At 44.6% G+C, this 22,632-nt stretch overlaps 1 long non-coding RNA gene and 1 pseudogene across 1 annotated transcript in view; both read left to right on the top strand.

Annotated features, from left to right (window-relative positions):
* Positions 1-1,062, top strand: part of LOC109275679 (uncharacterized) — a 249,988-nt gene extending 248,926 nt beyond the window's left edge. Inside the window, exon 3 of the long non-coding RNA XR_002084309.1 lies at positions 760-1,062. This is a non-coding gene — a long non-coding RNA (uncharacterized LOC109275679). The remainder of the gene's footprint in view (positions 1-759) is intronic.
* A 3,857-nt stretch (positions 1,063-4,919) lies between these two features.
* Positions 4,920-20,762, top strand: LOC109275592 (60S ribosomal protein L29-like; annotated as a pseudogene).
* Positions 20,763-22,632: the final 1,870 nt, after the last annotated feature.

Genomic DNA, 22,632 nt, shown 5'->3' with positions numbered 1-22,632 from the left:
ATTGTTAGGAAGTCAACTCTAGAGAACAATTAATATTGAAATTGGAATTGTTGAAGAGGAAAAGTGAGTGGTGACCAAGGCAGAACCCCCCACACCTCAATGTAATCCCCACAAACATCAGAGTCATAGAAACTTCCTAGGAGATTGACTAGGCAAACTTAAAACAGATTAGCCCTAATTTGAAACAACTGCAGACAGACATTTCTTAAATTATGTCTTTCTGAGCGTAGTGTTTGGGGAGACATTAATATGCATTCTATGAAGGAGAATTCAAGGTCAAATGAGTTTAAGAAATACTGAGTGAAATCCGAACACATCTACTTACTAAAGTGCTTTCCAGAGTTTTTATGTCAAGTGAATTATGAATCTCCAAAATGTAGTTTGCCATGTTTCTATTGACCATGAGAGGTTGATGTTGGTAGCAGTGGTGGTATGTATGCGTCGTGGGGGAGAAGGGGGGAGTAGGTGGTGGTTTTTGCCGAATGTTTGTTAACATCTTGAGGAAAACCACAAAACAAGGTTTGGAGAAAATACTGCCACAGTGGGTTAAAGATAGGCTGAAAACGCAGACAAATTAATATGATGGCCAACTTCCACAATGGCTACCAACGATTCTTACCTCTTGGTATTAACAATTTTCTACAGTTCCTGCCCACATATGTGGACCTGTATAAGCAATAGGATTTTGCAGAAATGATGGAATGTGACCCCTAAAGCTAGGTCATAAAAGATATCTAGCTTCTGCCTTGTTTTCTCGAGGGTCATTGACTCTGGGGAAAGCTGGCTGCCATGTCATGGAGAACTTGAGCAGCCCTGTGGAGGACGTCCAGGTGGTGAAGAACTGAGGTGCCTCACCCACAGCTGGTACTGACTTGCCGCTCATGAGAACGCACCGTTTTGGAAGCAGATCCTCCAGCACCAGTCAAGCCTTCAGATGACTGTAATGCCAGCTGTCATCTGACCTCATGAGAGGCTCTAAGCCAGAACCACCCTTCTAAGCCATGTCAGAACTCCTGACCCAAAGTAACTCTGTGAGATAATAAATGTTAATTGTTGTTTTAAGCCATTAAGTTTGAGAGTCTTTTGTTATGCAGCAGAAGGAAACAAATACAGTTAAGCAGGATTTCCATGATGTTGTAATACGATGAGCCTTTGGGAAATACCTCACACCTTTTAGAAAGGAAGAGCAATGACATTCTGGCTGTTACTTCCCTATCAATTATTGGGATAAAATTCTGGAAGACCTAGAATAACCCTTTTCCCAATCCTTTAGGCTCTGTCTTGTCACTCAGCAGAACAAAACAAACAACAAAAACTTTCACTTTGGGATGTTTTCTTCAACTAACTGGAAGACCAGTGGTGACCTATACTAATATATGGCTTCCATAATTTCCTTTTCACCCACTGGTGATATAGGTACACTTTTCCCTTTACCTAATGTAAAAAGTTAGTTAGTATTACATTAGTTTGGATTTATAATGAGAACAGGATGATGTGACCTGTGATCTGTCTAGGACTAAACCTCTGGCTGCAAGGACTACCAGATCACGTGGACAGAAGCTCTGGTTTTACCCTAAGGGTTGGAGAAGGTAACCATAATGCCCAGAGCATCATGTGGCCCATCTGTCAGCTTTCAGCCCATTTCCTGAGAGTCAATGAAATGACTGTTAAAATCCCACAAAGAAGGAAATCTCGTAATCTCAGCAAGAAATGATATTACATTAGTATTTTAATGTTTGCTTTGCTGCTATAAGTTCTGGCTGTATATTGAGAGAAAATTTGAGTTAACACCTCAAAGAGAAGGATGTATGATATAAAATAAGATATTTAAAGATGCAACACTAAATAATATTAATAACATGATGATGTTTGGTTTGAATTTTCTTGAAAAAAAAAGGGATGAATAGATAAATTTGATCACAAACTGCCAAGATAAATAAGGGAGGCTACATTTCCCTGAGCCTTGGAACAAGGATAATACAATATTGTTTTTACAGAGCCCTTTTCTTGGAAGAAGAGCTCATAAAACTTTATCATACATATATTTGCTCTGCTAATGTAATCATTTAATCTCCCTCCTGCTTTTGTGAAGGCATCTTTACTACCATGCGGCAGGAACCCCAGACTAATTGTGTTTACAGAGAATGTCAAACCATCATCTGGAAAGGCCTGATTTTCTGAGGGAATTCAACAATGAAAAACACCATATGATTTTTCTCTTTATCAAAAAACATTCTCAGGGTTTAATACAATTGTAACTGGTGTCCCTATGAAGCAATGAACATGTTGTGTTGATTAACCTTATCTGTAGTCTTCTCATTCATTCTCTTGGTCACACAGGCTGCCGTGGGAGAGTAAATACTGCCCCAGACCTTACCTTTTCACCTCTTCCTAATCTTCCTTCAGGGGCACCTAGCAACTGTCCTGTTCTAAGAACCCAGGTAAAAAGGGGAGGGGTGTGAACTCAGGCAAAGCAGTCAGTTTTTTGACCAATATCAACCAAAAAGACGGAAGCAGGAAAACTTCATTCTGGGATCTTCCTCAAAGAACTTAAGCTGGCTTTTCAGGGTGCTGGACACAGCCTACCGGGGATGACACAATATCAAGGAAAAGTGTGATGCCCCCCATTTTATTCTTCCATTCTGCCCAGAGAAATGAGAACCAAGCACCCCCGTCTTCAGACAGAGTGCTGGGCTTGCAAAAGGGGAAGAGGCATATGGGCAAGACATCTTGCAGCTGTGGGGCAAGGACATCTGGCATTGTCTGGGCATTCACACACAGAGACCAGCTTTGGGGTGTACACTCCCAATCCCATTTGACTTTCTCACATGAGATGCCTTTCAGTTGGTATTGAGACTTTATCCTTTTAAAAGTTAATGAAAAGAGAGAAGAAATACAATTAGTATCAGTTTAGGGGCCAAGAGAGCATTTCCAAAGCCAATGCTCAAATGTCTCCAGTAATTATTGTCTAGTTCTCTCTCCTGATAGAACTGGTTATAGGTCTCGATCTGATTGGAATTCCATGGCCATGCCTTTCCCCCTCACGTCTTGATGGAATCCCAAAGGGTTCAGTATGTGGTTACTTGAATGGATGGATGGATGGATGGATGGATGAATGAATAAACAATTTTTCACATGCAATATATCATTTCATCCTCTGAACAATCTGGTGAGATATGAAAGTCAGGTATTTCTCTTCTTTTAAACAGATGTGCAAACTGAGGTGCAAAGGGACCTAATGATGTCTCAAGGTTACCTGGAAAATGAGTAACACTGATTGAGAACTCACAATGTTCTTTCTTCCCTGGAAGGAAAGATGAGAAACAAGGTAAGTGACCAATCTATAAACTATGTCTTTATTGTGTATGATTTTAGTAGAGTCATTTAATTAGCAAGTAGTTAGCCCTGCTTCCTTAGCTTGCGTGGCCTCCTCCCCTGCCCTTTCTGTTCCTCCAACACATTCCCAGTGTTCCCAGGCTTTCACAGTCCAACAGAACCAGTTTTTTCCATGGCTACATGAAACCCACCTACATGAAACCCACCAGTGGAAGTTAACCTCTCCCCGCCCCAGCCCAGGACAACTTCCCTAATGCTGTACATGCTTTTTCATCCTGCCTCATCTTCTCAACTGGATGGTCAGCTCCATTCCTGGGTCCTTTGCAGTACTCATGGCCCCAGCCTTGTCTCTATGGTCATTCCCACCACCACTCAGAAAAGCCTAGCTGGAGGAGATATTTGTATCAGTTATGTCGGATCAAAAACAAGACCACCCCAAAGGTTGCTCCTCTCCCAATGATACATGGAGGGATCAGGAATCAGGTAATGTGGGAGAATGATTAGAGTGTAGATAATCCACCTTGGGTTTTACTAGTTCTGGACACTGTGTTATTACTTCTTTGGCTGGTTCCTTCCTCCCCCATCCCTCCAGGCACAGGGTAACTACATAGCAATGGAATTGATTTTTTTTTTCATTCATTTAAATGAAAGACTTTCCTTCAAAGTACTTTCTTATTCTAATGACATCCTCATTATTCAAAATGTATTGATATCTCTTCTGGCATATTTTTTCATTTCTGTTGAATATTCTTTTGTATAATTCTCAATGGTGGCAATTTTTCATCGCTTAGGGTGGGTTTGGCCCTGGCTATTCGGCCAGATAACAATAACAATGTAAATGTATGGAGTGTTTTAAAGGTTTGGAAAACTATGACATCCTTGATGTTAATAGTCAAAATTAAGATTGCCAACCAAAGGAGGTGGTAAGTATTGTTTGGGTGGAAAATTTGACATGATAACAAAGGAAAGAGACTTCTTGTGCAGTCCCAGGATGGCCCAAAATCAAGTCCTTGCACCTAGTTTTAGACGAGATTTGGGCAATGGTGGTCTCATTGGTCTGCTAAGGTGATTGTTTTGAAGGAATTGATTCAGATGCATTCATTCCAATGTGCTAGTTATTAAAAATCACAGCCATTGTGTTAGGGGCTTTCAACAAACAGTCACAAAGTACCTATGAAGTGTTAGGTACCAGAGTCATAAAAGCAGGTACAGGGCTCCAATGTCTGGATTTGCAATCTAATTGGGGACAAATGCAGTACTGTAACAGGTGCAGGAATAGAGGTATATGGGGCCAAATGACCCAAAGGAAGGAGCTGTCACATCTTTAGAGGTTAATGGGGCAGAAGGGTATCAGGAAAAACTTCACAGAATTAGCACCAACCCTCACAACCACCCCCAAGGTTAAATATCAGTATCCCCATTGTGCAGATCAGAGAAGTTGCAAGGCTAGACAAGTTCACACAGCTAAGAAGAGTGAGAGTGAGAATACCAAAGATATTTTCCCTCTGCTTGGCTCATTGGACCTAATTGTACTCAGGTACTAAATCCCAGGGTTTGGGGGAGCTGCAGGCTTCAGTGTAGACATGGCCAAGTCCAAGAAGCACACCACACACAACCATTCACAAAAGATGGCATAGAAATGGCATCAAGAAACCCTGGTCACAAAGATATGACTCTCTTAATGGGGTAGACCCCCTGAAGAGCATGTGCTTTGCCAAGAAGCACAACAAGAAGGGCCTGAAGAAGATGCAGGCCAACACCACCAAGGCCTTCAGTGCACAAGGCTATCAAGGCCCTCATCAAGCTGAAGGAGGTCAAGCCCAAGATCTCAAAGGGTGGCAGCCACAAGCTCAGTCAACTTGCCTACATCACTCGAGGCTCTGTCTGGCAATGTGAGGACGGAAGTACAGGTGTGACTCCTGGGGCTGGTGTCCTCCTGTGCTATTTGTACAAATAAACCTGTGGCAGGATCTGTCAAACAAAACAAAACAAAACAAAACAAAACAAAACAAAACAAGGGTTTGGATCTGGTTCTCCCTGAAACCCAACACAATGCTCTTCCCTCCAAGAATGCCACCTTCCTCTTCTTGAATGATCAGCTTTGTTTTGTTTTAACTCTATAGGAATGCTTTAACTGAAACAACGCACCTAGGACAGCCCCTGGCCCAACAACCAGAGGGAACTTGGCAGGGACTCTGCGTGTTAGTCCCTGTGAGGCCTTGGGAGATCACTTCACCTTCTAGGTTCCTGTTTCCTCACCTAGAAGAAAGGGGGTGGTATAGGGACTAAACTCAGCTGAGGGGTCACAACCTGAGTGCATCTGGATGTACCATAAGTAAGCATAGGGTAGGGATTTTGGCCTCTGGAAGTGCAATGAACAGTTGCTTCTCAGTTGTTCCCATGGAGGAATGGGGCCAGAGCTTCCAGTTTTTCAAGAAAAATCTCTCAAACTTTATTTTTATTTGAAATCTCCTCATTTTTAAGTATCGACAACAAATTCAACTTAAAACAAACAAAGAAACAAAAACACCATGCAGGTCAAACAAAGTTGTGTCCATCATGGGGACCCATCTGGCCACCAGTGTGCAACATCTGGATTCCATGACATTTGAAGCGTCTTCTAGCTCTAGAATTTGGCAATTAAGTGGAAGTTGCGTGTTTCTTCCTTGTAAAGTGGCAGATACAATAGGAAGAATAAAACCTAGGTGTCTTCTGTCTTTGAGATAATGCTGGTGAAGGCTGAGCCTTATCACAGGTGACAGACATCCTCTAGCTGATGGATTTTTCTCTATCTTTGCAAAAAGCCTGTAGCCAAGCTCCTCCTTTCATGTTTAACACGGCCACCCCACCTCAGGCTCCCATCGGGCTGAAGGCGACCATGTCAGCTGATGACCTTTGTCATCCCCCAGTGCCTTCAGGTATGTAAATGGGGAGATTTACCTTCCAAACTGGGCAGATAAGATATACTGTCACAAAGCAGATATGTGCAGTAAAGTCTCAGTTATAGAGGAAGGTGATGTTCTGGAAATATTTTGTAAAAAAAAAAAAAAAATGTAAGTATGAGAAGGGTCATCAGATAATATCAGCTTTTACAGATTGGGGCTGCTCAGAAAGGAGTCTATAAAACACTCTTTACAGAGACTCAAAGGAGTATTGATTTTTTAGGAGCAGAAGGGGTCAAAATTACATCCCTTGCACAACGGCTGCCTCTGCTCCTCCATCCGGACCTTTTAAACAAAGAACAAAGTCAGGAAAAGGCAGAGGGATAGAGCTAGAAAGAGGGACAAAGAGGAAGGCATTGTCTGGTCCCTAAAAACCTTCCCCAGGCCACAGCACTGAGGCAGGGTGAGTCTCTTCAGGAAAACCGGAGCCTGGTTTCATGTTGTGACTGCTGCAGTTGACAGCCACCTCTGGGGACAACGCTTTGTGTCTGTAGAAAGACAGTGGGAAAGGTCACAGCAGGGCAGGCAGTGGTCCGATGAGACTGGCAGCCAAAGATTTCTCAGGTTGGTTCACCTGCTCCTGCAAGTACATAAAATACCCAGAAGTCACCAGACATGTTCATCCTCTGGCAGCATCATGACGAAATTGGCATTGTAGGATCCTGATGGCCTTTATGACTGGAATATGTATGCCTTTTGATCCAGAAGGACAGGCACATAGAAGGGAGAAAAGGGTCATTCTGTCGTGCCATTGCAAAAGGTGATCCAGCACCAGTGTTCACAGTGTTGGCCTGTGAGAGGCCCTTGGCCTGAGGGGCAGGAGAAGACTTCTTTAGGAAGGAAGCAGGATTTATAAATCAGAAGAAGACCTTTTTTCCTCGGGGTCGCAGCCAGGAAGATATTAGCATGAGCAGTTAAACAAAGAAGACTGGGGTTAGCAACAAAACTGGAGAAGCATGATACCTTAATTCTTGCTACTTACTGGAAGTGAGGAGATTCTATTCTTAGCACTTTCTCCCTTCCAGGTCTGACCAGTTGATAACTAGACCCAATCTGCCTAGAAAAGGATCAAAATATTAGCCTCTTCACCAAAAGTGTAAGGCTGGTTGGGAGATCCCTGAAGGGCTTCCTTCCTGCCTCCCAAATTGGAAGTGACATTCCCAGAACTGGGTCAAGATCCTGGGAAAGTGGAAGAGGAAACATGCTGTAGTTGCGGGTTTAGGGAAGCCAAGAAAAATGGGTTGCATTTCACTGGGGTGATCTTGCTCCTGGAAGATGTGGCTGGACAGATACAGGCTCCAACTGATCCCATCAACAAGTTCTGAAGAGGTAGAGATGAGACCAAAAGAGTTCCCTCTAATACTGCTCCACAACATGAAAACTTGACGGAGCAGAAGATAAATGTTTCCCCACCCTTCACATGCATGCTATGGAGCAGAGCTGGGCCCCTGCACAGGTCGGGGCCAACTCAAAAGGCACTAAGCTATAAAGTTAGATGCCAGCTGAAAACAAAGCAGGTTCAGTAGGCCAGTCACTCATGCTGCCTACTGACAAGTGAAGTTAACCAACATGGGACCCTGACAAGCAAAGGGAGCCATGAGAATTTAGGTCTCAGGTGCTAGAAAAGAAACCCAGGAAAGATACAAAAGACAAGCAGAAGGGATGCCTGCAGTGGTGCAAAAACCTTCAGCCCTAGCAGAGGTTTCTTTTGAAAGCCCACAGTTTGACCCTTACAAGTGTCTTGGTGGTTCTTTTTCCAAAGGCTGAGTCTCCAAGCTGCATATCTGGACATGGACCAGGGTGTAGATATGAGGGAGCCCAGAAGTGAAAGACCAGCCTGCGGTGGCCAATGACCAGGGAAGCTGTAAGCATAGAAAGACACAAGCAACAAGGAAGGAGGTAGGAAGATGCATGGGGATCACAGACTGTGGGAAGAATGGGCTGGGACCAGGTGAGAAACCGCTAGAACTGAGAATAGTGAGCTTCATGTGGTGGCTGTAGGGGAAAAATTCTCACCTGGATAACAACTTCCCACACTGAGCTTATAAGAATTTCCAGCTAAGAAATAGACTAGACATCAGGGTGAGGTCTTCGGGGCTTGAAGTAGACAAGATCTGACCAAGATGGCAGCCTGGAAGTGCTCTGGCTCGGATGGCCTGGAGGTAGATGAGACCTCACATTAAGGAGCCAGTGGCCCTCCGTTCCCATCGTCTAATTTTGTGAGTGTGCAGATTCACCTCAGTCTGAACATTAAGGAACACTGGGGAATGTCCATGATGACAGATCATTTCAGGGATGGATAAGATTCAGGGGGAAGCTGGGACTTTTCTTGGCGGAGGTAAGAAGCTTCTATACGACAGCAAGTTCAATTCACTCATGTTTCTCAATGTTGTACAATCTCAGTCAGTCAAATCTCCTTGCTGAGACCCTGTCTCTCTGTGTACTCTTCCCACCCCTCCCCTAACAACGCTTCAAGGCCCAAGCCTAAACCTGAACTAAAGTATTTATAAAAAAGCAATACGCAAAGTTCAACACTTAAGGTTACATTATACTTCCATTACCAACCAACAACAGTCTTTCATTGATTAAGTTCTCCTTGTTTGGCCACCAGGCATTGATGGCAGTCACTGAAAGACTGAGGGCCCCTTGTCCATGGAGTGACTCCAGGTTGCTCAGATCTTACACTGGTGCCCACACTCAGGTCAGCGTTTTCTGAACAACTCTACTCTTAGGAAAGCTCAGCGCTTACTTCAGGTAGTAAATGATTACCACAAGAACACCACAGACAGAACCCTAAGAAAACATTTCACCAATGGCCCTGCTGGCTTACAGGGATTAGTCTAATCTTTCCCACCAGAAATTCTGTCTCCTCTGTCTGGGGCTCCTCAGTCAGCCCATGTTCCTGAGCAAACATTGGCCACAGGAAGGAAGGAAGCATATAGGGACTCAGTTGGGTTTGGAAATTGAACATGGTGAAGACATGTTTATCCTGCAAAGACATGTTTATCCCATTCTTTGTAAAAAAAAAAAAAAAGGGGGGGGGGGAATGGGAAATGGGGCTTTACACTTTTTTGAGGTTTTACCCAAAACCTCACCTGGGTTTATCCATTCAACAACAGAGTGAGACCCTACAGAAGAAGAGGACTTCCTAATGTCATGCAGCTGGGACAAATGTCCAGGTCGGATTCCTCAGTCAGCTCTTCAGGTCTATTTTCACCATACCACATGCTCTTGCAAAAGAGAAGCTGGCAACAGAGTGTGCCAACCCCTTTGAAAGTAATAGTGCCTAAAACCAACGCCTTACATAGCTCAGCAAAGAAAAGCCTAGGAGGAGAGGCAAACGTTACCCTGGATCTCAGGATACTGAATACTTTCTAAAAAGTACATAGGTTCATGGGTTTCTCCCTCAGCTTTGAATGACCCAGTGGTCCATTTTATAAACAAAGGTTCAGAGAAGTTAAAAGACTTGCCCAAGGTCACCAGGATAATTATCTGACTGAAGTTGAGTACCCCCAGGTCACCACTCTCTGCTACAGTTTTCCTACAACTCATTAATTCATTTAATAGCATGAACTTCTGCTTCTTGCCACCTTTAAAAAAGATTTATGTAGGATGTTTTTTTTTAAAAATGGTCCCCAGTAATCACTTCTAGATTATCCTTCCAATATATTCTCACATCTGGGACACAATCTGTGTACAAGACTATGCACTGTAGCATTTTTTAATGATTGGAAACAACCTAACTCTCCATCAATAGGGAATCTTCTTATAAATTATCGGGTGGAGTACTATGCAGTTATTAAAAAGAAGCTTAGGAAAAAGAAGTTATTAAAAATGAAGCAGCTCTACTGAAGGTTGTGTGCTCTTACAAAATGGTTGTGAGATACAATGTTAAGTGGAAAAGATATAAGACCGTGTGTGAGGCATGCTGTCTTTTTGCGAAGTGTGTGTGTGTGTGTGTGTGTGTGTGTGTGTGTGTGTATCTTCGCCTATACAGAATAATTCTGGAAGAATGATTAGGAAATTGGAAATATTGGCTGCCTTCTGGGTGCTGATGTCTAACACACACAGTAGGTGCTCAATGAATACCTGTCATTGGAGGCTCCACTCTGGCCAAGAGTTGCTTATGACCAAGCATGAAATAAAAGTTTATGTATCCAATTATTCTTAATCCCCAAAGTTGACACCGGGGCCCAGGCCAGAATTCCCAGTCTTTATGGAGGGAAAGTCCATCCACAGCAAACATCTTTGCAGCCTGATGCAGCCAGGTGGGTTACGGCAAGGCACGGGAAGAGCAGCCTCGGCTCTTACTTCAAAATGTCAGGAGGAGAAACTCACCAGCCACTTAGCGTCCCACAGGAGTACTTTAAAATGTTTCCTAGACACCATCTACCAGGAAGTAATATTCTTCTCAATAAAAAATAAATGTAAAAGTGGCCCAGACAAAAACCTCAGTAAAAACTCAGACTCCTTCCTCAAAATCACAGGAGAGAGCCAAAATCTAAAATGCCTTCTTTTCCTCGTTAATTTTTAATTTTTTTTTTTTAATCAAAGAAGTATAGTGCCTCATACTGGCAAAACCACTCCCTTCTGAGGCCACAGCTGGATGGCTCATCCTCCCGCATCATCCGCTTGCCCTGAAGCTGACTGGCTTGGACTCCAACTCCGGGGTCTGTTTTCCAAAATGGCAACAAGAAAATCATGACAAATAGTACCTTTATGGCACTCACTAGGTTCCGGATGCCACTGTGGGCACTTTACCAAAACTAACATGATCTTCCTGACAACCCAAGGAGGTCAGTATTAGGATTGTCTTCCCTTCACAGATGAAGAAACTGAGGCTAGTTAACTTTCCCCGGGTGTACATTTAATAAGCAATGGTGCCAGAATTCCAGCTCGGAGTCTGGCTCTAGAATCGTGCTCCCATCCACATGCTGGTGACCAGAGGGAGGTAAGGCGCTGAGACCAGCCAATAAAGAGATGGTTTAAAGTCCAGGCAGTACAGAAATCAGAGGTGATGTGGACCCCCTCCTGCTCCAAACACACCAAAGTCCTGGATAAAATACAGACAGAAATGTTGTAAATTTTGAGACACGTCGAAAAGAAAGAAATAAAACTCCCCAGGTGCCAGATGGAGCCTCCAAGCACTGGAGAGCCAGGGGGATGTAGGTCCCGGACGTGGGTGCTGGTGGCCAGCGCACAAACAGCACACACAGCGTGGAGCCCAAGTTTGCAGATGGGAGACCCTGCCTCTACCAAGCCGTCGGAGGACCTGCCCCCTCCGGGAGGACAAGACTGGAAAATCTTTCCCGATGGTTCAGGGAAATGGCCAAGAGATGTGTCAGGTGCCTGGGCACCAGAAGAGAAATGTCTCCCGTGTGAAGTTGAAATCCCAAAACTGAGCCTCCCACAGAGGTGAGGTCTGAATGTGAGCTACCAGTGGGAGGCTGGAGCTCCACGCTGAGGAATTCTTATGAAATCGTTCACAAACCAGGGAGCCCTGGATGCGCCCCAAAGAAGCAAATGCAGACCCCTTAGGGTGACAGGGCTCCGACCGAGAAGACTGACCACCATGGAAGAGAAGTCAAAGCAAAGCAAAAAGCCTTTGGGAGACAGGCGGTCAGCCTGCAGCTCGCAGAAGGGCTCCCTTCCCTGCTTTATTTTTCTTCAGCACACTCATGTGCTGGGTTTTCAATTGCCAACACCCTCCCCCCACCCCCTCTGTCACTGGAATTTAAGCTCCAGTGTTGAGATTGTGTTGTGTCATCGCTCCATCCTCAATGCCTACAATAGCGGCTACTACATCCTAGGCATTCAATGATTATTTATTGGACATTGCTAAAACCAGGAATGCATGTTGACTACGGCTATGTGTGCAGATAGCGCATGAAACCTGAGTGGCGTGGAATTTAGCAATGTCAGGAGAGAGGGTCCCTCCAGGCAGAGAGAAGGCAAAGGCTGGGAATAGTTGGTGATGCTTTATCCAACTCTACCCATAGCAGATTATTTCTTTAAAAAAGCGATCTGAAGGGGTGGCTGGGTGGTTAAGTTGGTTGAGCATCTGTCCAACTTGGGCTCAGGTCACCATCTCACCATTCATGAGCTCGAGCCCTGCATCGTCTCTGCCGTCAGCACAGAGCCTGCTTCTAATCCTCTGTCACCATCTCTCTCTGCATGCCCCCCTCTCTCTCAAAAATAACATAAGCATAATAAAATAAAATGAAATGAATGACTAAAGATATTTTTTTTAATTAAAAACTAAAAAGTCATCTGAAGCCTTATGGCAAAACATTAACATTTGTTACATCTGGATGGTGGGCACAGTATTCTCTGTGCTTTTCTGTGTGTTTGGAGTATTTCCTAACTTAAAACAAAAATAAGTGGAGGAAGGTATTTGGGGAATGAAGGGATGCCTCCAAGCACCCCGTGGGGACTTCAGGCTGTGCTGATCCTACATCTGAATTCAGACCACAGGCCTGATTAAGTCCAAGAGCCCCGGGGCAGGAGGCCTAGTCTCAGCATTCAGATCTTTTGGTTGCAGAGATGAGCAGCAGAGGGGACCCAGTCTCAGAGAAAGCAACCGCCCCAGGAAAACCCCCCTGGGATGAAGACTGGCTCAGCAGAGGTGGGACTGGGGAGAAGGTTGTTTCACACCTACTTCTGCATGTATTTAAAAAAAAAAAAAAAAGGACTACTCACAGGTCTCTCTGCAAAACCACAGGAATTTGATTAAAGACACCAGCTACCAATGTATTTTGCAAGGTTAGGGATTTCCATCGGGTCTGAGACCGAGTTGGCCCCAGGATCTGTTCCATCCAGAGAAGCCAGGGCCCTGGATCCCTCCTCCCTGTGGAGACTGGCCCCTTGCAAGCCTGGGAAAGCACACCCCCTACCGGGCGCCTTCTAAGGCCTGGTCACCCCTGGGGTGAGGGACCATGACTGGCTTGCCAGCTGGCCACCTGACCGGTGCTCAAACCCCACACACTAGCTCAAGTGCTCAATCAGAAGCAGCTAGAAGCCAAAGCCCTCTGGGGGTATGAATGTCCTCCCCCCACCCCCCACTCAAATGGAGCCCATCAGCCCTGTTGATCTTTCTGGGCCTTAATGAATTATTTTATTTGTTTTGCAAATGATCACTTGCCTGCTGGTTCTGCAAGCCAAGAAAACCCTTGCTAAGTGTTTCTGTCCCTCAAGCACCTGGCAAGGTAGTCTAGGAGTCTGAGTGGTGACTCAGTGAGAAGTAGCCAATAGAAACACACAACACAAGCCACACACGTCAGCCACGAACGCAATTTTAGTTTTTCTAGTGGACACATTAATAAAAGTACCAAAAAAGCAAGTGACATTAATGTTTTTAATTAATAGATTTTATTTTTGGGAGCAGTTTTAGATTTACAGAAAAATTAAGCAGTAATACAGGGCTCCCATATATCTTTACCACCACCACGCACCCCACCCTCCCATTACACACACACACACAATTTCCCCTACATTTTGCAGTAGTGTGGAACATTTGTTACACTCGATGAGCCAATGTTGATGTATTATTGTTAACGCCCATGGTTTACATTAGGGTTCACTCTTTGCGTTGTACAGAAAACAGAGCACATAGGTTTTGACAAATGTATAAATGATTAGATCACCTTCATAATATCATACAGAATAGTTTCACTGCCCTAAAAATTCTCCTGTGTTCCACCCATTCACCCCTTCCTCCCTCTCCCGACTCCATCCCCACTCACCTTTTTAATGTTCCCATAGATTGGCTTTTTCCAGATATAACTGAAATCTTACAGTTATATAGTTTCTCAGTTTAGCTTCTTTCACTTGGTAATATGCATTTAAGCCTCCTCCGTGTCTTTTCATGGCTTGATAGCTCACTTCTTTTTAGCATTGAATAATATTCCATTGTATGTAAGGACATCTTGGTTGTGAAATTAATTTAATAGTATATTTTATTTAACTGAATATATCTAACATACCATTTCAATAAGTAATCAATATTTTAAAGTGATTCATGGATATTTTATATTTGCTTTCATACCAAGTCTTCAAAACCCAGTGTGCATTTTATATTTACAGCACATCTCAATCTGGTTAGCCACCTTTCAAGGGCTCGGAGCCATGGGTGGCTAGTGACTCCTGTATTAGACAACACAGATCTAAAGAAAGAGAAATATAGCCCCAACCTTGGGAGGTTTATAATTTCATTAGACGAGAAAGAACATTCCTTCTTCTAAGCCCCCAGTGACTTGAGAATTGCATGCAACCCTCTCAGACAGACACAAATATGTTCGAAATTTTGCTAATTTCTTGCTTGGACTTTGTTTCACCATTTTCTATGGAAAAGAGGTTTTATGATATAGTTTTTTATGATAGCCCCCCCTCATGCCCCCCCCCCATTTGAACCATACTATGACATCTTAGGTAGCTGCTTGCATGATATAGGAACAACCAAGCAAGTACAAGTAATATCTCCCCCCACCCCAGCACCCTGGGAAGTTTCCACATTTCTCTTATAGATTTTTCACATTAAAAATTGTTTTAGTCAACAAGTACTAACTGAATATCCAATGCAACAGTTTTCAAAGTATGGCTCCAGACCCATGGGATGCTTTCCAGGGTCCACAGTGGCAAAACTATTTGCTTAGTATTGCTAGACTTTATCTGCCTTTCTCGTTCTCTTTCTCTCTTGAGTAGAGAGCACAGTAGAGTTTTGCAGAGAATCCATGTTGGGGGTTGATGCAAGATCGAATACAGAAGCAGATGTGGGAATCTGGCTTTTCACTATCACACAACATACCGAAGAGATTTACAAAAATGTAAAGCAGTGCCAGTCTTCTCGCTAAATTTAAATCAAATCACTCCTCTTGCTACACTTCTTTGTATCAGAAAATATAGTTATTTTTCATAAAAATATAGTTTATGTTAATAGGTTCTAAATTATTGTTCTAAATAAATTAATTCATCGTTTCAATTTTTCTTCATTTTAGTTTCTAATGGGTTAAATATGTTACATATAATCAACCTCAAAAAAAAAACCCAAACAACTCTTTGGAGTCCTCAATACTTTTAAGAATGTGGAAGTCGGGGCGCCTGGGTGGCTCAGTCAGTTGAGCATCCGACTTCAGCCCAGGTCACGATCTCGTGGTCCATGGGTTCGAGCCCCACATCGGGCTCTGTGCTGACAGCTCGGAGCCTGGACTTGTTTCGGATTCTGTGTCTCCCTCTCTCTCTGACCCTCCCCTGTTCATGCTCTGTCTCTCTCTGTCTCAAAAATAAACATTAAAAAAAAATTAAAAAAAAAAAAGAATGTGAAAGTCTTCTGAGACCAACAAGTTTGAGAAGCTCTGTTCTAGTGCATACTAATCTTGAGGAAACCGAGAGAAGTGAACTTGTAACTCAATGAGGCAAGCCATCCAAGAGGCCCACCACCCACAGCTCTTTCCCCCTCTATGTGGCATGCTATGATTCTGTATGGGGGCCACTCACATATAGGTAACGTGAAAGGAAGGTGTCCTGCCTCAAGAGCCTGATAACTGAGAGATCAGGTCATTTACTCGATATTTTACTCGATTCAAAGTAAAATCAGGACATTCAAACCAGGATATTTTACTCGATTCAAAAGGAACATGCAGTTCATGATTATGCTGTCACAGTCATACTGAGACAGTCATAGGCAAATCAGTATCTACCGTAACCCTATAGAGAAGTTTATTTGTGCTCGTGAAAATAACTGGAAATACAGGTTGGGAACATCTCTGTGGGCGGAAGAAAGACATTTGGCTGCTATACATTATGTGGGTGAGGATCCTGAAGACTTAGGGGAGGGATGGCTAGGATGAGGCCCAGAGAGGGGAGTTCTAGCCAAAGAGTGAGTGGAGGCAAGAAAGAAGTAGGGCATCCCCTTAGCTGGGCCTGGCATCCTTGGGGTCAGGCTCTCCTGAGTCCTGGTACAGCCAGGCCCTTTCCAGCTAATTGTCCTTTACTAACAATCGAAAAAAGAACAAACAAAAATGACTCTGGGTTACACAGTGGAAGGATGTTGGACAAAGGGGACTAATTTTAAGAATGTTTGCAGGTACCAGGTGAACAGAAAAGGACCCCCTCTTCATGTGGACTCGACCGCCTCATCACCCTCCAAGAGGAGGAGGGTAAGTCTATCCCATTGATTGGGCTGTCATTTTATTTCCTTTCTTTGCAAGCTTCTAAGTTAACTTCAAAGATGCCCTGGCAAGTGGAGTTTTAGAAATGTCACGTATTTTTCTTGTCCTGAAGTGAGCAGGAGCAAGGGGTTGTCAAATGGAGAAATAGGAAGCACCATTTCCAGATTTGTCCCGGGAAGTTGACAGCTTTTGACAAAGAATACAGATGATGCCACCTCCCATCAGCTGAGTACCATGTGCCTCAGCATCATCCGAACCAGGCATGGAAATGAGCTCAGAGCCCAGCTGTTTGCAGCTGACCAACTGCATTTACTCTGTTCCCAGAGGTGCAATGTCTCGGGAGGGCCCAGGGACAGATCGACACCCCATCTGAAGTTTTGGCCAGCTCTAAACTGCCGGCCAGGAGACCTGGGATCCAAGCCCATCTCAGTCACTGGTTGGCTGTGGGTCTTGCCTTTTAATTTACATTTTTTGCATCAGACAATTGTAGGTAATAGTCTAGGATCTGGTGATGATTACAGGTGAGTTTGTCGAAGTGTTTGGAAGCTATCTATAATGTAAGGCAGTACTGTGTGTATTACATACAAAATAAACCCTGCGGCAGAGATTTCCTAAAAGCCAGCAGAATGTCGAATAATGATTTGGTCACTATTTAGGAAACGATCTCCATTCTTTTAATGGCCACAGGAGATTAAAAAAGAAGGAAGAGAGGGAGGAAGGGAAGGCGGAGGAAGAGTGTGAAGATAAAATTAGGCAGACAAGATTGGTTCCCTCAACTCGGAATTCAATCCTGTCATCTCCTTGACAACTGGCCCTGCCGAGGGACAGGGGGCAGAGGTCAGGTCCCAGGGGTCCACCTGCCTCAGCAGAAATCCAAGCCTGGGGCCTGCCTGGTCGGGCAAACTGGAAAACCTGAAGTGGGAAGATCCTGGCCAGCCTGCATGCGGCCGCCTCCCCCTCGTCTGACTGCGGGAAGAGCCGGATGCGCAGAGCTACTGCCTCCTGGGGGCCCTGGGCTGGGAGGAGGCATCCACATGCGAGCCTGTACAGGCCCTGCTAAGATTATCAGGAAACTCTGTCCTGGACTCGGAGTCTAGAGAACCTTCCCCGAGCTCTGTCCTCTGAGAAACAATGGCATCGATGCCCCCTCCCCTTCCGCATCAGTCAGAGAAATGATGCTACGCAGCCCCGGCAGTGCTGTGACCAGTGGCAGCTCTGGTGACCCTCCCCACTCTGGGCCTGGTCTCCGGTGGGCAGGGCTGGGTCTCAAGGTGACCGTCCAGCCCCGGTCTGGGCAGCTGTATATAAGGTTCCTCAGGCTGGCGAGCAGCGTTCAGAACCACAGACCGGAGCGTCATCATTGCTCCCCTCTCTGCAGCATCCAACTTTCCTTTTTATTCTGATTAAATCATCTGGAGTATGCTTACATTACAGAGTCAACTTCAAAGTTTGCAAGAACTTTTAAGGAAAAACCTCAAAGAAACTTCGCACTTGCTAGGCCGTATGGCTTGATCCCAGAATGCACAAGCTCGCTCCCTGCTGCCTTTAGGATGTTTTGTGGGAAAAAATGTGAAAATGGCAGGTCTGATGTGTTGCCTTTCTCGTGAATACTTGCTTTTTAAGAGGACTGCAGGGAGAAGAGCACATAAACCTCCCTGGAATGAAATTAGAGAGAAATAAGTGAAATGATGGTTGAACCGTAGATACTGGAGATCAGGCAGTGCCGGGAGTAGCAGGAATTTGGGGCCCCTCTACTCATGCCATGCAGACAAATAATAATGAAATAGTAGCTACGATTTGTTGGGCACCTGCCACACAGATACAGCATCTGCTGATAGGTATCGTCATCCCACCTTATCAATGACAAAACTGACCCTCAGAGCCATTAAGCCACCCACCTAGCAGGTAAGATTTGCATTCAGGTTGGCAGGGCCCTGTTCTCCCTCTACCACAAAGGGGCCCTTCTCAGGAGTGAGACCTGGCTGTCGGCAGAAGACTCACCCAGAAAAAGAGTGACAAGACAAATCAGCCTCTGTCCCCAAGAGCCCCCAGGTGAGAAATGGCCCTTTGAGACAGGAACTCCAGGGCAAATCAGGAAGGTCAGGCGGGCGAAGCCCACAGGAAGCTAATCCCCAGTGAGGGCGGGGTCTGGACTGGCATCCTTAAGTGAATTCTCTTGCTTTTGTGGCTTCCCACTAACCTGCTTACTGTCAACAGAGTGGCCGCTCCTATTTGTTAAGGTCCAGAAACAGGCCATGATTAGGTTTCCGGCCAGTCATATACATTATACCTGGATTATATCTGGGTTAATCGTCCAAAGCTGGGTAAACGTTCTTCCTCTGTGATGGGCCCTGTGCCCTCCCAAGGCTGAACCCTTCTTTCCGACAGACTTGGCCCGGATGAGTTGTGAGGGGCAGGGGGACTTCTGTCGGACACCTAGTCCATGGCACCAGAGGGAACGGGCAGTAATTAGAAGAACAGCCCAGCAATTGCACCTTTCTAAAACAACTGCCTGGACAAACTAGCCTTTTGGAAAAACAAATGGCAGGAAAAATAAAGAGGGTGATGTCCTGGCACCGGGCTCCCCTGAGTGGAAGCCCCCAGACCCTCACTTTCCTGACTCTACCAGGCTGAATGTACTTTCCCACCCTGTGTCTCTTCCAAGAGCCAGTTACAACCCTTCCAAATCTCTCTTGAGTCTCATTACTATGCAGACCAATTTTTCATTCATCTGGAATCCACTATAGCATTTTAATGTGGAAAGCCTGCTACTCCATTTCTCTCCCCTGAAGAAAAATGGCTTAATTTCTCCAGCTGATAGATTTTTTTTCTGATCACTCAGACAGTAGAAAAAGACCCTGGAAAATCAGCTGTTGGACTATCCACAGACATTTTATGATGGCCATAAACAGGGCTGTGGCGGGGTGACAAACCAGGCAGCATCCTGATCGGTGGCCTCAATACTGCTATTATCAACCTCCTGCAAAAATGATGGTTAGATAGATAAATAGGTGGATAGATGATAGATGAGAGATAGAGAACTAGATGATAGGTAGGTAGATGATAGATAGATGATAGACAGATAGATAGGGAAAGAGATGATAGGTGGGTGGATGGATGGATGGATGGATGGATGGATGGATGGGTGGATGGATAAACCATAATAGAAGCTGTGGCTTCTCCACCATATTTGAAGAATATAATCCCTCCCTATATTTCTCCCTGCAGACATGTGAGACCTTCTGATACAAAATCAGTCCAGACTCCCCTACCTACCCACCCACCCCCAAATTGAGACAGATTTCATCAACAGGGGAAAAATCTATTTAGGAAGGAAATTAGAGGCAAAATTGGGGTTAATCATTTTAGCTATTTTCTACCGTTCAACCCACAAGGCTCAGATGAATGAAATCAGTCCATCCTGTCTAGGGTTCTTCCTCTGAGGCTGAAGATGGCCTGGTCTGGCCTGGGGCAGAAGGGGGCCATGGGCAGAGGAAGGCCAGGCCCACTTCTGGATGAACGGACTGGAATTTCGTTAGAAGAATGTGGTAGTGGTAGCTCAAGGCATAGACGCTGGAGCTCCACCACTTGTGTTCAAATCTCAGATCTGCTACACACTAACTTTGTAACTTGGGCAAGTTACTTAACTTCTCTGTGCCTCAGTTCCCCCACTGATAAGATGGGGGAGAATAACAGTACGTACCTCATACAGTTGTGAGGATTTAGTGAGTTAATATGCATAAAGTGCTTAAAGTAGAGGCCGGCATGTAGGAGAGGTATGTTAAACCTCCTGCCTAGACACCCTTGATAAAGAGCATGTTCACTACCCAAAAGATGAGACTTTAACCCCAACAAGAAGATAATCAAATTTAATTAACTCAGCCTTAGGTTCAAGCTGAAGGTTGCACTTAAGTATTTCCCTTTTCCCTTATACTGTTTATTGATCTTGCCTAAGATCCAAAGCAGCACTCATTCAAAGCAATAGCACAAACTGGGCCAGGACTCTGAATATAGGGGAAGTGAATTCTATGTCTCAGGGCCCTAGGCCAAGCCCTCATTCCAAAGGCTTGTACCTCCAAGGCCAAATTCTCTACCTTCAGCTGCTGTGGCCGTGGAAGAGCCACTGGGCAGGTCGCTGACCATCAGAACCCCAGAGTTGTTGAACAGCCGGCTCTCCCTGCTGGCTTGCAGTCACGATGACCTGGGACATTTTGTCTTTGGAGAACAGGATGTAAAACTAGCATGTGTCAGTATGATGGAGTACGATGTTGACATAAAAAATGATAAGCATGTGGGCTGTGTCAATATATGGAAATGAGTATGTGAAATAATGTTAAATGGAAACAAGCAGAACACCCAGTAGTTGGCCCACACTGATTATAAGTCATCAATAATTACATCTGCACACTCATAAGCAAGGGCTAGATGCAAATTTAGAGTGGTATAAATAGAGGATTATTTACTGGAATTTCTTTTTCTTCCATAGAATCCTATGTATTTTTTATCTTTTTAATGAGAAGAACAGGAAGTTTGGACTCAGACCAACTAGAGGAGCATTTAGCTGCTGACACAGTCGCTTAGACAGGAAGGGACATTTGCAGTGGTTGAAAATATGCATCTGAAAACAGAGTTTTGTGACCTATGTAGACCCTGCCTCTGCCCGACCGGCTGCAGCCCCAGGCTGGGTGGGGACTTAAGCATCATTCTCCCAGGTGGACTGAGAATCAAGCCCAGGAACGGAGAATCCAGAAGAGGCTTCAAATGGACACAGGATTTCCTCTTTACTAATTTCACACTTTGCCTTAAAGAAGAGTGATCACATTGTCCCCATTTGTCCAGGCACAGCCCTGGTTGTGATACCATTGTCCTAGTATAATTATTAATAACGTGCCCTTTTATCTCAAAAGTATCCCTGTCCAGATAATAAAGTATAAGGTCATCCTACTTAAAGAGGCCACGCGAGCCCCAGATTGCTGCCTAGCAAGGGAGGCATGTCTGTTTCTATAGGCACCTGGAATACTTGTACACAGCGGCTCTCCTCACCTTGTATTGACCAGGGAATCAGGATGGCGTTTCTGTCCCCTTTGTACAAGGAATCTAGCTGTGGGTACATGTTGGGATTGCTGGCAGTACTCAACTGGAGCTGGCTGGTAGCAGGTCCATGAGAACCGACCAAGCACATTTTCCCAACATCACATTCAATGACGTCATGTTAGTAGCTTGAGATCAGCACCAGTGGGAGTACTTACACCATAGAAATCAGAAAACGCCACAAACCTGAGCTTTTCTTCCTTTCCACACCACTGCCTCCAGGGAGCTGGTTGTAAAATATTTAGTAGCACACCACGGATTGCTGAAGTCGATAAAGCCAGAATGTAAACCATCCTATGGGGCTATCCGATCAGATAGGTCCACATTTACCCTCCAACCAAATCTCACAGCCACATTTCACACACAACACCAAGGAGTAACCAGAATATAATGGAATATGGTGGTCCCTTGCAGAAGAGAGAAATGGAAAAGCATCTCTTTTTATTTTCCATATGCATTAGAAACAGAAGAAGAATGCAAACACAAATCAATTCAATTGTCTTGGAATATGACAGCTTGACTCACAGCCAGCTCATCCACTACCTGACAAGGTTGTTTGCATACTATTAAAGCAGATGACTAGTGTGCTCCTGATGCAGTATTGAGTCTCCTTGTGATGACAGCTTTTGAATCTCAACCCTTGCCTCATAATGCAAGTCACTGAAAACCCCTGCCCCCAATGGACACCATAATATGGGTGTCACTACACAAAATGGCTTATTCTTTGGCACCGACAATGTCTTGTTAATTTTCCCCCCTCACACCCCCTCCTCCCGTGGCTCCTCATTAAAGCCCTTTATGAAAGTCACATGAACCAAAAATTATGAAATCCTAGAAATGAGAACAGGCCATGGCAAATTTTTCTTCAACCCTCTGGCTATTCCAGAATGCTCCCTGACAACCTTTAATTTTTTTTCTTGATGACAGTTCTACTACCCCAAAGTTTCCTCAGAGTTTAATTTTCTTTAGTTATTTACTTGCTAGTCCCTCCCACCACCCTGTGAGCTCTCTAAGAGTGGGCACAGTGCCAGGCTCCACGACCAACTGCATGTACAGTGCTTACTACAGTGAGGGCAAAGAGCAGTCTTAGCCTTTGT

The sequence above is a fragment of the Panthera pardus genome, unplaced genomic scaffold (assembly GCF_024362965.1).
Source record: "Panthera pardus isolate Hobbes unplaced genomic scaffold, ASM2436296v1 HiC_scaffold_15, whole genome shotgun sequence".
NCBI classification, from domain to species: Eukaryota; Metazoa; Chordata; class Mammalia; order Carnivora; family Felidae; genus Panthera; species Panthera pardus.
The sequence above is the reverse complement of the archived record's forward strand: the minus strand, read 5'-3'. Positions and strand labels throughout refer to the sequence as shown.